This window comes from Anolis sagrei, chromosome 2 (assembly GCF_037176765.1).
Source record: "Anolis sagrei isolate rAnoSag1 chromosome 2, rAnoSag1.mat, whole genome shotgun sequence".
Classification (NCBI taxonomy): domain Eukaryota; kingdom Metazoa; phylum Chordata; class Lepidosauria; order Squamata; family Dactyloidae; genus Anolis; species Anolis sagrei.
In genome coordinates, this window is record NC_090022.1 from 187,810,068 (window position 1) to 187,827,812 (window position 17,745).

Here is a 17,745-nt window from a genome sequence, read left to right on the forward strand (position 1 = left end):
AAATGCCAAGCAAGAGATTTCATAGTGCTCTGAGTTCACAACCATCGAAACACCTGTCTAAAAGCTAGAAGCATTTTACCTACGCAAGCTGCTATTTCACCACTAGATGGTGACAAAAACATAGTTTATCTAGAATACCAGGTGGATTTATTTTTCTCAAGGCATCTAGAGCCTCTAGATCAGGGATCCTCAAACTTTTTAAACAGAGGGCCAAGTCACAGTCCCTCAAACTGTTGGAGGGACAGATTATAATTTGGAAAAAACGTGAATGAATTCCTATGCACACTGCACATATCTTATTTGTAGTGCAAAAAACAATTTAAAACAATACAATAATTAAAATGAAGAACAATTTTAACAAATATAAATTTATTAGTATTTCAGTTGGAAGTGTGGGCCTGCTTTTGGCTGATGAGATAGGATTGTTGTTGTTGTTGTTTGCTTTCAAGTCGTTTCAGACTTAGGTGGCCCCTGAGTGAGGGCCGGGTAAATAACCTTGGAGGGTCGTATCCAGCCCCTGGCCTTAGTTTGAGGACCCCTGCTCTAGATAAACCAATTGATTTCACTTTGTTTTGATCAGAGCTGCAGCCAGGTTGCTAACTGGGGTTGGCTACAGGGAGCGGACAACCCTCCTATTGCAGCAGCTCCTCTGACTGTAAGTTTGTTTCCGGGCACAATACAAAGTGCTGGTTATGACCTTTAAAGCCCTAGATGGTTCAAGTCCAGGCTGTTTGGCTGACCGCATCTCCCTATATGAACCTGCCCTGTCCTGCGATTTTCAGGAGAGGCCCTTTTCTTGGTCCCACCTCCATCACAAGCTCAGTTGGTGGGAACGAGAGAGAGGGTCTTCCTTCTCAGTGGCTGCCGCTAGATTATGGAACTCCCTTCTTTCTAGGGAAGGCGGAATGGAATCTTCCTTTTATCCTTCCGGTGGCAGGATAAAGCCTTTTTATTCAGGCAGGCTTTTAAAGAACAAGGTTTTAAAGATCAAGTCAGGGAGAGCTGTGGTTTTTAGCTTTGAATATGTTTTTTATGGATTTTAACTGTGCTTTAAAAATACCATTGATGTTTAATTCTGTTTTAATATTTGTATATTTATAGTTTTCAAATTGTATTGAAATGCTTTTAATGTAAGCTAAAGTGGGGTATACATAAGCAACAATCCATATAAATAAAAATGTAATGTTCGTTTGTGGTATTCAGAGAACTCAAAACCCCTGGACGAATTGATACCAAATTTGGACACAAGACACCTAACAACCCAATGTATGTTCTTCACTAAAAAATGATTTTGTCATTTGGGAGTTGTAGTTGCTGGGATTTATAGTTCACCTACCATCAAAGAGCTTCTGAACCCCATCAACGATGGAATTGAACCAAACTTGGCACACAGTTCTCCCATAACCAACAGAAAATACTGGAAGGGTTTGGTGGGCAGTGTCCTTTGTTTTTGGAGTTGTAGTTCACCTACATCCAGAGATCACTGTGGACTCAAACAATGATAGATCTGGACCAAACTACACGAATACTCAATATCCCCAAATGTGAACACTGGTGGAGTTTGGGGAAAATAGAATATTGACATTTGGGACTTGTAGTTGCTGGGATTTATAGTTCACCTAAAATCACTGAGCATTCTGGTCCCCACCAACGATATAATTGGGCCAAACCTCCCACACAGAACCACCATGTGGGCCACAGCAATGCGTGGCAGGAGACAGCTAGTAATAAATAATATTTTTTTTCTGTTCAAACACTACTTTTGTCCCAGTAGTTAGGATAGGTGTGACTAGGATCCAAATCTTACTTTCAGTCTGTTGCATTACATTCGGAAGTAATCTACCTTTTAAAAGTACAAGTTTTTTAAAGACTCAAGCATGCATATCCAACTGGAATTGACAAAGACACATTCTTTAGAGCTAATTGGTTGAGGTTCATGGCATGTTGTTGGTACCCAAATTGTCTATAACATTTGGGCTAGGGAGGTTAAAATCTTTCATTGTTGTCTTCCTATTATATTTCACTACTGAGGCCCCTTCTAGATTTCCATATAAAATCCAGATTATCTGCTTTGAACTGGATTATATGGCAGTGTAGACTCCTATAATTCACTTCAAAGCAGATAATGTGGATTATCCATTTTGTTAATCTGGATTATATGACAGTGTGAAAGGGCCACGAGTCTCCTGTTCTTTTATTGTGCAGAGTTAAGCTTGGTCAGACGACATAAGAAGGGGTCTGTGTATTTCAGAAGGGTGTAATCCCATTGAAAGCTGTGTAATTAAGGCAGAGGGGGTTGTAAATGCAGACCTTACTAGGTGGAATGTGTGTGGATGGTTTTTCATTTGCTAAGTAAACACTAAAGTACTGAAGATAGCCATTTTTAAAAAAAAAGTTGTATGGCTGATACATTTCTTGTAGTTATTCAATCAGTAGCTGCAAAGAAGGTCACCCTTTCCCTTTGGCCCCTTCTACGCAGCTGAATAAAACCTCACATTATCTGCTTTGAACTGGAATATATGGCAGTGTGGACTCAAATAACCCAGTTCAAAGCAGACACTGTGGGATTTTCTGTTTAGATATTGTGGGCTATATAGCTGTGTGAAATGGCCCTCTCTCTCTCATTCACTTTCCCCCAGCCACTTCATCCTCACTCTCCATCAAGAGGGTTGGCGATGGTGGAATACCTCAATCTTGGTGGAGGGAGGTCAAAGATTCATTACTTGCAGGGGACATTTAAAAGTTGCAGATTACACACACCTCTTTCTAAACCCAGTCTCAAATAGGTCCCAGAATGGAGGACCACACAAATAAGAGCAAACTCACTACCTCTCACATGGGGCTTTTGCCCATTCTAGGACCCTTTCAACACAGGGCTGTTAGGGAGCCTGCCGGAGCCCATCACTATTTATTTATTTTATTTTATTTATTATTTATTTATTTACGACATTTATATGCCGCCTTTCTCACCCTGAAGGGGTCTCAGAGCAGCTTACAAGGTATATATTACATACAATATATTATATTACTAGCTGTACCCGCCACGTGTTGCTGTGGCCAACCTTCCCTCTTTCTCTCCTTCTTTCCCTCCTTCCTTCACTCCCTCTTTCCTTCCTGCTTTCCCATCTTTCCTTCTCTTCTTCCTTCCTTCTCTATCTCTTTCCTTTCTCTCCACTTTTTCTTTCTCTTCTGCTGTCTCTCTTTTCTTCCTTCTCTCTTTTCTTCGCTCCCTCTTTCTCTACACCTTCCCCTTCTTCACTCCCTCTTTCCTTCCTTCTTTCCCTTTTTTCTTTCCTTCTCTCCTTCTTTCCTTCCCTAACTTTCCTCCCTTTCCCCTTTTTCTTTCCCTCCATCTTTCTCTCCTTTCTTCCTTCTCTACCTCTTTCCTTCTTTCCTTCTTTCTTTGCTTCCATGCTTCCTTCTCCCTTTCCTTCTTTCTTTCCCTCCCTCCCGCTTTCTTTTCTTTCTTTCTTTCTTTCTTTCATTCTTTCATTCTTTTTCTCCCCTTCCCTCCCTCTTTCTTCCCTTTTTTCTGTATTGTCATTTAGCTTTCCGTCATTTAGCTTTTTGGGGCTTTTTAAGTCCCTTCTGCTGCGTTTTGCTGTGTTTTTATGAGTGAAGGACATACATACATTGGGTTGTTAGGTGTATTGTGTCCAAATTTGGTGTCAATTCCCCCAGTGGTTTTTGAGTTCTGTTAATCCCAAATCCCACAAACAAACATTACATTTTTATTTATGTTGATTAGCATAGTACAATATCAGCATTAAACATTGCTATATTGCACCATACCACTATGTCGTAATATTATTAGTAATATGATGTAGCGCTACCTCCAGTGGGGCGCTGTGCTGGTTCCATGTTGCAAGCATGTTGGGAGGAAAAATTTATAGATAACCACTAGGCTTGGGCAGTTTCGTTCGTTAATTTCGTAATTCGTTATTTATTCGTATTTAAATTAGCTTACGATCCAATATTGAGCCATGCAGGAATAGTGTGAGGAGTAAATTAAATTCGAAACAATTTTTTCAATTTATTTCGTAATTATTTCGTTATTATTTCGTAATTATTTCGTAATTATTTTCGCATGTCTGGTGCAAGTTTTATAGTTGTTGTTTGTTTTATCACACCAACAGTCAACAACAGAGGGAGAGGGAAGCTTCAGAAGTTCCCCCTGTCCCATTAGGAGGTTTTTTTAGCTTATTGCGCAATTGCGTCCGCCATTAACGAATCGATTCGTAATTATACAAAATTTCGTAAATTTCAAAATTTTTAAAAGGAAAATTTCAGAATTCTTTAAAAAAAACGAAACGCAAGGGACCCCTAAAAACGAAACGAGTTTAGAAACAATTTTTTCCGTTGTTACCCAAGCCTAATAACCACCCATGCTCTGACTAAGTAAGTCAGGGACAGCTTAGGGGGAAGCCATATAGCAACAGCTTCATGTGTGAGATGGGGAAGGGGCAATGTGAGGCATGGAGCAATGGTTTCCTCTGCTGCCCCACAGATTCCCATGCTGGCACCCGGCTTCAGAACCTCAATGTGATTAGGTCCTCAGTTTTTAATGAGTGATGTTAGCAATGCTCCTATGCAGCATTCTCTTTAAATGCCCCTGTTCAATTATACATGGACACGTGTCATTCTCTGTAGTAAAAAAACAGTCAAGTATGATATACAAAGATACCATTATGAGAGATCCAAACTCAATTTTGGTGCTTTACGCTAAGTACTTTTTGTCCCATGCCGTCAGAGCTCCTAGCAAGGGGAATGTGCAAAGTAACTTTGCGTGCAGAGTCCACAGAGATACACTTAAACAAATACCAGCTTAGATACATTCAGATATCCATTTTATAGATGGGCACTTTTGCTAGGAAGTAATGATTAATCCTGTTGACTTTGCAACCCTTTGCTTGGGGAAGGGGAGGAGGGGAGACCGGTGTCAAGCAAGCAGGACGGAAGTGGGTGCGGCAGAGACAGCTGCTTGGTGAACAGAGTCGCAAACCATGGACAGCTCCTGCTGAAAGGGGCTTGTTTCCTTGCCCTCTTGATTCCTCCTTGAGGCTATAGTCGGGGTGACTGCAAATACTCGGAGGTGAGTGTTGAATCTGACTTGATCTTTTCTTCACAGGACATGACTCTGTGCCGACTCCATTCTTGTGTTCTCTTGATGACTTCTCCTCCTCTGTCTAAAGGAAACCTACATCCTCAAAATGTTTGTTTTCTGGGCGGACAACCTTTTTATGTTGTGACAAGAAATAGTCACCGGGCCTCTTTGGAGAGACAGATACTGTCTGTAGGAAATCCCCATGAAAAGTCTGCCTTGTTTCAAACTTTGAAAGGATGTGTTAAAAGCTTGTTTTCTCTTGCCTTTTCTGGCACATCTTGATGAGAAGCTGAAGTTCTTCTGTGGAGATACTTTCCAGAAGGTGATTCCTTCTGTTTTTGAATACACAGATTTTTTTAAAGGCAATGTGAAAGAAAAACCTGGGAGAGATGTGTTAGGAAAGAAAACAAATCTGGAAATATACAGTGCTGGCACCATCTGAAACTCTACTCTTTGCTATTAATGCTATATTTGCAAGGTGGAGTCAGGAAAGTATTGTATTTTTTTTCAGAGACTTTTTTTTGGTCATTGTCTTGACTACTGGGTGAGGATTTCTTTCTTGGCACTTAATAAGTATATAGGTGCATACCTTCCCTCCCTCTCTCAATACCCCCCCCCCCAATTTACAAATTTTAAGAAACAGAAGGGAAGGAACTGTTAGTCCCCTGTAATTTGGTTGAAGGCATTTCAGATTGATCTCTCTCTATAGCAGTCATCTCCAACTTGGTGTCCTTCACATTTGTGTTGAATTATATCTTCCACCATCATGAGCCATGTCTGCTCCTTTGGTCAATGATCTTTTTGGCACATATCCCCACTGATATTCTATCTGTATATTTGTAAATAGTGGAGATACTGAAATGTTTTGCATTTGCGAACTTTACAGAATCAAGGTAAAGTTCTCCTGAAACTTATGGGATAAGTAAGGGAAATGCAACTTTATTCTGGGCCTCTATTTTGCCTTTTGAAAATTTCTCGGGTTGAGCTCAGATAAGTGCTGGGAAAAATGTACACATTTGTCTAAGATGCTTCTTGCCAAAAATTCAAAAAGTTTATTTTTAAATCTCAACTGTATTAAGTTCAGAGGTACCCAGTGGGAAAACAGAACAAAGTGCATGAAAGTTTGAGTACCACTGTACCACAAATGAAAAGATAGTATTTTCCAAAATAGTCTCTGAGGTCCCCTTCTACACAGCTATATAAAATCCCACAATTTCTGCTTTTAACTGAAATATATGGCTGTATTGACTTAGATAACCCAGGTCCCTTCCACACTGCCCTATATCCCAGAATTTCAAGATAGAAAATCCCACATTATCTGAGTCTGGAATCAGATAACCTAGTTCAAAGCAGATATTGTGGGATTTTCTGCCTTGATATTCTGGGATATAGGGCTGTGTCGAAGGACCCACAGTTTAAAGCAGATATTGTGGGATTTTTTGCCTTGATATTCTGGGTTATATGGCTGTGTAGAAGGGCCCTTAGTGTTTCTGGTTCCATTTAATTTATTGGAAGCTGGCAAACTTAGGCATCCAACTTAGGCAGCAAATGCTTGTTGGTTAGGTGGAAGATTGGTGTTGCTGTGAAGACTTTGAAGATTGAAATTCATGTGCTGTATGTCTTGCATTTCACCCCTTAATCTTGATGTGGTGGAGAACCTCAAATTACACTCTTGAACAACTGCCACGCTGGCTAGGTTCTGTATGGAGGACTTCATTTTGCCATTTACCTCGGGCAAAAAAAAACAACGTTTTGGCCGAGCCCTGATTATTTCAGTTGAACTCTGAGGGTAGATCTGGAATTTTTCCATACCAGCTTGACCGTGACAGTTCCACATATTCACTCCCACGGTGGCATGGATTACTGTGACACTTGTTTATGTTGGTTAAAAAGATAAAGTACCAGTAAAACATTTTAGATTTAGAAGACAATACCAGTTGTAACCAAGAACAATTATGCTGTTTCCAGATTGTCAGCATGGAATAGCATTATGAAACAACTCAGCCTTATCTCAAAGCATATAATGTGTTGAATGGAACATGGGCTAAATCTGACAACCAGCAAACTTTTATCTTGATTCACTTCAGACAAAATATACCATTTCTCTGAGCAGGAGGTTCCCCCCCCCCTTCCTTCCACTCTTGTTAATGCTTCAATTTCCTCACTACTCATTGTCTGTATCCTAGCTAATCGCCCACAACTGGCTTCCGTTATTCCTCTTGGGAATCATGATGAATGTGAATTGTAAGAGTGCAATGCTTGATGTTTAGTCTTAGTTTGTCTTTCTCAAAACAAGTAGGTTTCCCTTTTGAAGGCATGAGGACTTACAAGGGAGGACAGAATTATTGTCTTGGCCATGTTGCCCAGGATGTTCTACTAAACATCCTCTTTTTTAAATCTGCTTATATAAAATGCACAATTCCCTTGTCATAGATTTATGGATAGTTGGAACAAAAAGACTTTTGCCAGGGTGAAACAAAAGCATTTTGCTGTCTGATACCATGAACAGAACATCTTAATTTTTCTGTTCTATTAGCAGGGGCTGAGTGAACTACCAGCTGTATATGGTAATATTTCCTTTCCATACAGTAGGTTAGTTTAGAGAGCCCAGGGTGTGTTGCAAGGGCAATGCATCCTTTATTTTCTAATACAGGTTGAGTATATCTCATCTGAAATGTCAAAATCTGAAATAGCTCAAATTTCAAATTGTCCATGAGGGTGACTAATATAGTGACATTTTCCTTTCTGATTATTCAGTGTACACAAAATTTGCTTCATGCAGAAAATTATGCACAACATTATTTTAATGTGGAATATAGAATTGAGCATTTTGAACAAAGGATACTTGACTTATAAGGAAATAGCAGAAGAGACCAGGAAGAAAAGCTAGAAGGCCTCTGCCTAGCATCTGTCTCCTGGCGCAATGCCCTCATTTTCACTCAAAGCACATATCTTTGGCACTCTTGCAAAGAGAACAGAAGAATGTACACCAAACCTTCCTCAAATCTGCTGGAAGAGAACTTGTTATACTGGTAGTTGGGTCAGAGGCTTTTGCTTTGGCTTAGCTTAGGGAGGCCCAAACTGAAGAGCCTCAGGTCAAAGCCACATTACTGGGTAGTATTCTGTTGAGGGCTTAAACCAGGGATTGTGTGGAATGCAGCTTTGAAATGCACCAGCTTTTCCCATTTAACCAAGGATTTGGTTATTCATAGGGTGAGGGTTTGGTGGGGGCTTGATCATAATAGTGGACTCTATTTTTAACAATAGAAAGTCATTGACATAAGGAGTTTACTAATATTAGTGGGACTGAAGCGGCACATCCATATTTCTGATGCAGCCTTGGACTTTATAATGCTATTCTAGATGGCAGTGTCGTTTTCTGTCCTGAGAACTTCATGAGCTGCTAAAAATACCAAAAGTCACAATATGGAAGTGGCCAGAAATCATGTCAAGTTTTGAAAAACAGGATTTTAAAATGATTAATAATGTTTGTGTGCAGGAGGGAAACATCTAAACATAAATTTTCCCCTGTTGCAGCTGCATTCTTGGGGGATAATCTTGTTGAGCCTTCATGTTTATAATAAGGATCTCATCACAAAGGTCCATGGATTCATCACGCATTGTGGCAAATCCATGGGTTCCCGGTGGGGGAAGTGGAGAACCCATCACTCATTGATAAGACAACACGGGAATGCTCCTGTGTTGCCACCCCAGGTGTTGTGTGCCACTTCTTCTCCTCTTTCGGCATGGAGCCTGGCTGGAAGTCCTTGTGTATCATCTAATGGGCTCTGAGAGGAAGTAGTGTACAACAGACAAATCAACCCATCTGATGAGGTAGTAAATGGGGCAACTGTGAAATTCATCAGCTTTTTTTATTCATTGTCTCTTCCTCCTTCCCTCTTTGCCTGTTTGACCAATGAGCTACTGGGTGAGGTGACGTGTGCTCTAGTCACAGGTCTGAGTTAGATTATTCATGCACACCAGAATATGGCAGCTAAGCTGTGCTTCAGGCAATAGGAATCAAAAGCATAGATAGATAAGAGCTGAATGGCATGCAGATTGTGCAAGGGACCATCGTGCAGTGGAACAGCCGGTGCTTTGAATGCACAACACCACCACCGCTTTGGAATCAATGCCTGGTACGGCCTATTAAGGGATCATCAGAGGTTTCAAGCCCAGGAGAGATGTGGGAGGGGCCATAGGTCAATGGTACAGAATTATAGAATAATAGCATGTCCTTTGCCCATGTACTGTGTCCAAAGTTCAAGGGACTGAGAAGGTCTTCCAACTCAGATCTTATCTGAGGCCGGTTGTCAAGAAAGAATTATAGGCTATATAGACCTAACTCCTTTTGTTATCCTGCATCTTTGCTCCAGCAAAATAGAATAACCTGTCTCCCAGCTGATATCAGTTAGTATACAAGAGGCAAAGCCTCTTGAATTCAAAGGCTGTGTATGTATTGTGATTTCCCTACACAGTGGCACCATCTCATTTCATGGACAGAATTGATATCAGCCCAGTAATCCCTAAAATATCAAGCTATAGTTTTTAAGATTTGGGGTGACCCAGATTGCATAGCTGCAAGTGTTTTTTTTCTTCCAGAATAGATGCTGACTTCCTTGTCTATCACCACACCTCTTGGACCGTTGCTCCTTTCCGATGGAAAGTTTATTTGAGTAAGGCTGATAACATTATTGAGATTTTATAGCTGTGGCGCAGAGTCCACGGACAGCCTCCCAAATCAAAGGTGAAGTTTAGCACTTTTATAAAGTGCCATAAAAGCTGGGCAGTAATTTTCCCATCCTGCTTTTTAAAAGTAACCGATGAGAAAAGAATAACAGTGGTAAAGGATGATAACAGTTGCGGTCTAACAAGTAGTTAGACATTTCACAGGAGAAAGGATGTTCCTTGAGAGGAAGGGGTTAATCTTTTTAATATAGGAAATGTTTGCCTCTGTTTGGACCACAATCACTGATTGTTTTCTGTCAACACTGAGACAGAGGAAATTTAACTTGAATCAAAGGAAGAGGAAAGATCTAGGCTGCATAGTGTTAAGACTTCCTACTCATAAGAACACCTGTGAAGTCAGACAAGTTGAAAGAGGAAGTTCTGGTCTTTGTCCTTGAGATAAGTTATAAATATGATTAATAAAACAGCAGAGAGAAATGATCCAGGGGAAACCACATGCAAGGTGCCATCGACATGCCCAACCCATGATAATTGCTCTGCTGTTATTTCTTATCTGAACAGAATACATCTACACTTAGCTCTACAGCTGACCAAAAGATAACTATATGGTCTTTTTAGGGTGGGAGGAATACAGTCAATTTCTTACTCAAAATCAAGCTAAAGGAGTGGAAATACAAACTTCCAGATTGTTGTATGTCTAGTTCATTATAATCCAGAGACATTTTCCCTTATTTTTAGTTGTACATTACACAGTAAATGTCCTTTTTGTTCATTTTGAGGTTCTACGTGGTTCTGCATCATAAAGCAAACTTTATTAAAGTGTAAATTAAGTGATTTATAAAAACAAATATTATTTAATTCTACCTGAAGTATTCAACTATATAAATCATACTAAAATGCTAGACAGTGAATGAATAACATATTTTTAGGATACGGGAAAAGAGCTAAGTATGAGAACACATACTTTGAATGAAAAACATCCTAGAATTATGTCACTCACACCAGTATCCCTTAGCCTTATATAACAAACTTTGGAAAAAATATTTTCCTGATTTGAAAGTGTTGTTTCCTGTTTAATTGTGTGGGACTTACTTTGAAAGTATTTGTTATACCCCAGAAGATTTGTTTTTGTGCCTGCCACAAACTATGTTGATTTGGATGAGACTCAATGAAATATTTATTGAAAAACTGTAGCAAAATGTGCTGCAGGATGCCCCACAAAAGCAAAAAATAAGCAGTTTAGGAGCTTCCGGTGGGGCAATGAGTTAAACCATTGTGCTAACAGGAGTGCTGACTAACAGGTCAGTGGTTTGAATCTGGTGAGAGTACAGATGAGTTCCCACAAGGATGGTAAAACATCAAACACCCTGGCATTCCCTGAGCAACGTCCTTGCAGACAGCCAATTCTCTCACACCAGAAGCAAGTTGCAGTTTGTCAAGACGCTCCTGACATGAAAAATGCAGTTTAATAAATGTTGCCATGTTTTTATTAAATAACCAATTAGGAAATGACATTTATAACCTAGGAACAAAAATCGTATTACATAGTGTAATGTATCACTCCACACCTCATATTTCACAACCACCACATGCTGGCTGTGAATAATGGGAATGGTCGTCCCATTGTATCTGCATGCTGCCTAGAGAGGAAAAGCTGATAATGTGGATAAATGACCTATAGAAAAATGACATATAAATAAATATTGCACAGTTTGATTTAATTCCTAATATTTGCCCATCTTTTGGTTAGCAATTGGCTTATGCAATTTTCAAGTATACGCTTTAAAAATGTGAATCTCAAGCCATGTTAATGAATTTTAAAGTTATAACATGTTAAATATTTGGCCAGTGAAACTCAGCATTACTGGAGATGTAACTGCATTTCATTGATAGGGGTATCCATTTTTTTCAAAGGTAATTAAAAATGTATTTATCGTGTCAGTATCAACCAGACAATTGTATTACATTTTTAACAAACAAACAAAACAGAGTTTGCAAGCTTGGTAGTTGATTAAATGTCCTTTGACCAGTAGCTGGCCACTTGGAGTGCCTCTGGTGTAGCTGCAAGAAGGTCCTCCATTGTGCATGTGGCAGGGCTCAGGTTGCATTGCAGCAGGTGGTCTGTAGTTTGCTCTTCTCCACACTCACATGTTGTGGATTCCACTTTGTAGCCCAATTTCTTAAGATTGGATCTGCATCTCGTGGTGCCAGAGCGCAGTCTGTTCAGCGCCTTCCAAGTCACCCAGTTTTCTGTGTGCCCGGGGGGAATCTCTCATTTGGTATCGCCCATTGATTGAGGTTCTGGGTTTGAGCCTGCCACTTTTGGACTTTCACTTGCTGAGGTGTTCCAGCGAGTGTCTCTGTAGATCTTAGAAAACTATTTCTTGATTTAAGTCATTGACTTGCTGGCTGATACCCAAACAAGGGATGAGCTGGAGATGTTTCTGCCTTGGTCCTTTCACTATTGGCTACTACTTCCCGGTGGATGTCAGGTGGTGCAATACCGGCTAAACAGTGCAATTTCTCCAGTGGTGTAGGGTGCAGACACCCCATGATAATGTGGCATGTCTCATTAAGAGCCCCATCCACTGTTTTAGCATGGTGAGATGTGTTCCACACTGGGCAATTTAAAAATGATGTTGCGAGACAGAATGGTTTTGGAGTTTTGGGGTATTGTGTATTTGGACTGCTTCCCTATCCTAATCAATTTCATCTCTTTCCAAAAATCCCCTTCATTCTATAAATTTATATAAGGGAACTACAAATCACACTTGGTTTCGCTATTTCTTCTTCTCTCTCTACTCTGCTTCTCCAGCAAGTGTGTTTTTGTGTGTTCTTTGTAGTGTGACTAGAAATCAAGAAAGAGTTCCTTTCTCCTAGCAATGAATATCTTCTCCTGAAATGTCAACAATTGCTCTCTCCTACCCACCCTGAGAGTGTAATTTTTAAATCAGGAATTTCAAGAGCTACACACAATTGTGAAACAGATATTGTACTGTTACTTTTTAGGTTATAGACTGAGAGGAGAAAGGAGCCAACAATACCTTTTTTTCTTGGCTCTGATTGACAACCCCATGCAGTTTTTGTTTAGCAGAGCATCCATTGAGTTAGTAGACAGCTATTAGATGGCTATTTACTGAAGGCTCAGCAAGAAAATCAACTGAAGCTATATCAGCAGCACTTCCACATAAGAGTTTCCTGTTAGCACAGGCATTAGCCCAACCACTGACAATCTTTATGGCCATAAAGATGAACTGATTGGATTTCTCTTTACTAGCATCAGACCACAAAGAAGCAAATAAGAAGAAGCATATACAAAATGGTTAGTGGTGTGTGCATTACATGGAACACAGCTCAAGGCAGAAGATATGTTAGCTGAACAAGAAGATAACATTCTTGGATGATCTGGATTTATGTTCATTTCCCTGTGGTGCAGTGGCTGTGCTGAACAACTCTGTTTTTTCCCCTCTTCTTGTTCGGAATGTACATATTTTCCTGCATTATGTCCACAACATAGGAGGACAGCGGATAGGCTTTCAGATCACTACTTTGTCCATTTCCTTATCATTAAATAATGAATCAGCTTTAAGAAGAGTTATCACAACTGGGGATTTTTTTGAAGATTCCACTACAACTTTTTGACATTCAAAAGAGGTAAGGCTTTGCATGAAAAAAAAATGTGTCTCTCTTCAGATATTTGTAGAAAGGAAGAAGAAAATCATTTTCATATGGGGTGTTTAAATTGAGAATCATTGTGACCATGGTGGTTAAGAAAGTATAACTGTGAGCAAATAGACTTTGTGATTTAAGGGATGATGGACCTGTCAGTTACTTTCATCTTGCCTTCATGGTACTGAGAGCTGGGAAGGGTGGGCATATTAAGGAAAGACAACATTGGAATTCAACTGGTCCAGCAAGGAAGAGTGATTTATCTCTTTGATTGCTTAGGGCACTACTTCTTAAAAACATGTGTCCCAATCCCAAATGGGGTTCTCTTAGGTCAAATTTGGCAACAGTAAGTGTTTTACTGGATGCCACCTACTGCTTCATCACATGGGCAAATAGACCTGTCATAGGGTGCTTCCAGCCAGGCATGCAGCCACCGGGGGGGGGGGGGGGGGCTTGGGGGGCTTCAGCCCCCCCCCCCAAATTTTCATCGTGGTCCGCGAGAAGACCTTACTGGTGCATTATTTAAACTGTTCTGTTTATTCATATCATGATCTGATCGCCATGCTCAATATATCCCATATGTATGGGGGTATTGGGGTAACGATGCAAAAGGTTTGCTAGGGTAGACCCTCTTTCACTCAGACTCAGCCCCCCCCCCCCCGAAACAAAATCCTGGCTACGGGCCTGCTTCCAGTACATGTCCTAGACAGAGCCCACTGGATCCCATCAGACGATGCACAGCTACTTCCTGTAGGGCTCTGTCCATGAACTGTGCTTGAAGCATCCTACAATGGAGGAAGGAGAACACAGGAGGTTTCCCACAATGGCGACAGTGTGGAGGGAAGCTGGGCAGCGATGCTTTCTCCCGTGTGATGGGGAAGGTGGTGCTGTTGGGTGCAGGACACCAGATTCCCCCGCTGCCCCACGGATTTGTCACATGCCCAGAGAATTTCCCCATTGTCACCCGTGTCAGATGACTTAATGTGATGAGGTCCTAGTGGCTGTTTTAATCCAGTGGATCAGGCAATGACAGGGCATCAGAAGGAACTACTGTATATAAGCCTAGTTTTTCAGCCCTTTATTAGGCTGAAAAAAGCCCCCCTTGACTTATATTCAAGTGAGGGTCCTGGTGGGAAGGGCTTCTTTCAGCCCCACACCTTCCTGCCAGGACCCTAGCCTCTCCGCACAGCAACCCAGCTCTCCTTCCTCTCGTGCAGAGTGCCCCTTCCTCTCCTCCTCTCTTGGTGCAGCGTGCCTCTTTCTCTCCTCCTTTCTCAGTGCAGCATGCACCTTCCTCTCCTCCTCTCTAGATGCCAGTCATTCCCACTTTCCCTTATTCATATACACACAACATTTTCTTCAAAATGTATAGTTAAAATAAATTATGGTGATTATTGGAAGGATACTTAAGCACATTTAAATTAGAATAATGATTTAATCAGAGTTGGACAGTCTTATCTTAAATTACAGTTTTATGTAAATCTTAAAAAATATTTAAGCTACTGATGCTTCAATTAATGTAATTTTATTAGTATTTTTATTTTGAAATTTACCAGTAACTGCTGCATTTCCCACCCTTGGCTTATACTCAAGTCAATAAGTTTTCCCAGTTTTTGTGGGTTTTTTAAGCCCTGTGCCAGCAGGACTGAAGACAGACAGGTTGCAGGTTAAAATCTGGGGAGAGAGTGGATGAGCTCCCTCTATCAGCTCCAGTTCCTCATGCAGGGACATGAGAGAAGCCTCCCATAAGGATGGTAACACATCAAACATCCGGGCATCCCCTGGACGTCCTTGCAGATGGCCAATTCTCTCACACAGAAGTGACTTGCAGTTTCTCATTTTGTCAGGCCCAAAGAAATGACTTAAAATGTTGTAGGATGAAAGCTTACCCTAGGCTGCCTTAACATTGCCCACTGCCAGAGTTTGGTAGGAGAAGGAAGGCAGTGCAGAATTCAGGAACATCTTGGTGGAAAGAGAAGCTGTAGGATTTTTGGGAAGGTGTGGTCTTTGTAACTAGGGTGTCTCATGTTACAAAGCATAGCCTCCTCCCCTATGTATGGGGGAAGCAAATTGAGGATATTAACCAGATGTTATCGTTATCTCATTTTGCTGCTAATCCTACTTCAGAAGGGTGGATTTGGGCTGCACTGTTCCTGTATTTCTTTCCTATGCAATTGCTGTTACATGATTTTTAAAAAATCCATCACCAGCATGCATTCTACAGACTCTACTATTGCAAAAAATATCCACCTCCTCTGAAACTCCATTACTTCTGCCTAGGATAACAACACTGCTGCAAAAATCTCCAGCAACGTGGGCATCCACCCAACCCCCTCTTCTTCCTCTTCCTTTCCTGGTCCATACTTCCTCCCACCTTGGCACCAGGATACCTCTACCTTTCAGTTTGAGGGGGTGGGGGTTCCTGCCTAGAATTTTATTTGCTTTACTGTTGGATGTACTTGGTTTCACCTCTGATTACGCTACTTCTCTGTTACCTGATTGTGGTGAGGCAGATTTGGACTCAACCCCAGGTAGAAAAAACATATATTGGACCAATACTATATGCATTACTTCATAGAGCTTAGAAGGCCATCCAGTCAAAGCTGTGTCAGTTTTTAAGCAATACAATAATTCTGTATTTACCATATAAGACCGTCAACGTAATGTATCAATTGGCTGTCTAACTCATTTTTCTGGAAGCTGCTAATTGTGATGATGGAGAGGCAGCACAAAGAATGGAATAAAATAGCTGGTAACAAATTCACAGGCTATTAGATGCTGGTGTGACAACAATATTTCAAGGAACATATTTTCTCTTGATCCAGATACCCTATTGACATCTTCACCAACCCTGAAGATCAGCACTTTAGCCTGCCTTGGAGCTCCCTTGACTTGTTCAGTATTCCACAAAATTAATTGGATAACAAAAGATAGAGTGAAGTATAATACTCAGTGCGTAGCATACAATTGACTTTGCCTGTAATTTTTTAAAAGCAGAATATATGTAACATTAGAAAGGAAATGACAACAGCTCCGAATGTCAACCAAAACAGATACATTACTCCAGGATGCTGCTGAGTCAGGGCAAACAAAGTAGTGGTTGCATAGAAGTTTCAACTATTCCAGGTAGTTGCTACATTGTAGGTAGTCAACTATGCTGCTGTTTTGGACTATTATGGGGTCACAGTGTCATTTGTTTAGGCATCTAGTTGGTCCCAGCTTGTCTGAAGTAACGTGACTGTTATCATTTGTGAGCTTGGGTGATGGCAAGTAACTGTAATTATGTAAATCTATAACTGTAAATCTATACAGTACCCCTAGATCGCTGGTTCTCAACCTGTGGGTCTCCAGGTGTTTTGGCCTACAACTCCCAGAAATCCCAGCCAGTTTATCAACTTTTAAGATTTCTGGGAGTTGAAGGCCAAAATACCTGGAGACCCACAGGTTGAGAACCACTGCCCTAGATGCATTATCCATGCATTAACTACACAGCCCATGATAAATACATCCAGAATTCACTGATATAATCTTTCATTTAAAATCACCAAAAAAGAAGAAAAAGACTAACCTTTTCATATGACCAAAGCAGCCTGTAATATCCCAAGTCAGTTGTACAGAATGTACTGTCATGCAGGATGGCATAATTGGGGTTTAAATACATTTGGGAATGACAGTTTTGCAAGATGTACTGAAGTACTGATAGTCCGCCCTTTATTACATCAAGCTTCAAAGATTAAAAGGAGAAGCTTCACTTCCTTGATTTATCTAAGCATATATCAGGCAAATCATTTTCCTCCTTTCCACTTCACCTGCTCTGTTTGTTATTTAAATCACTGTCTCCTTCTGTTAACATATTTCAAAAATGCAACGGGTGGCTATACTTACTGTTGTCATCTAGACTATGGAATTCCTTTCCAAAGGAACTCAATTGGTCATTTTATTCTGTGGCAAGTTAAAATGATGTTGTTTCCACTGGTGTGGAGTGATATGTTGTCGTAATACTTCAATATTTACATTTACAGTAGGTAAAGTTGTATTTTTCATTAATACAACTTTACTTATTTTGCTCTCAATTCATGATGCTGGCATAAAGAGTCAAGAACTCACATAGAATCATAGAATGTTAGAAATGGAGGAGACCACAAGGGCCATCCAAACCAATCCCCTGCCATGCAGGAGCACAGGATCAAAGCACCCCCAATAGATAGCGACCCAGCCTCTCCTTAAAGACCTCAAGAGAAGGAGACCCAAATTCCATTACCAAACAGATCTTGCCATCAGGA

At 40.6% G+C, this 17,745-nt stretch overlaps 1 protein-coding gene across 1 annotated transcript in view; it reads right to left on the reverse strand.

Moving 5' to 3' along the window:
* LOC132767693 (sterol O-acyltransferase 2-like) overlaps positions 1–17,098 on the reverse strand; it is a 33,206-nt gene extending 16,108 nt beyond the window's left edge. Inside the window, exon 1 of the mRNA XM_060762914.2 lies at positions 17,031–17,098. The gene's annotated coding sequence lies outside the window, so the exon portion shown is untranslated. The remainder of the gene's footprint in view (positions 1–17,030) is intronic.
* Positions 17,099–17,745: the final 647 nt, after the last annotated feature.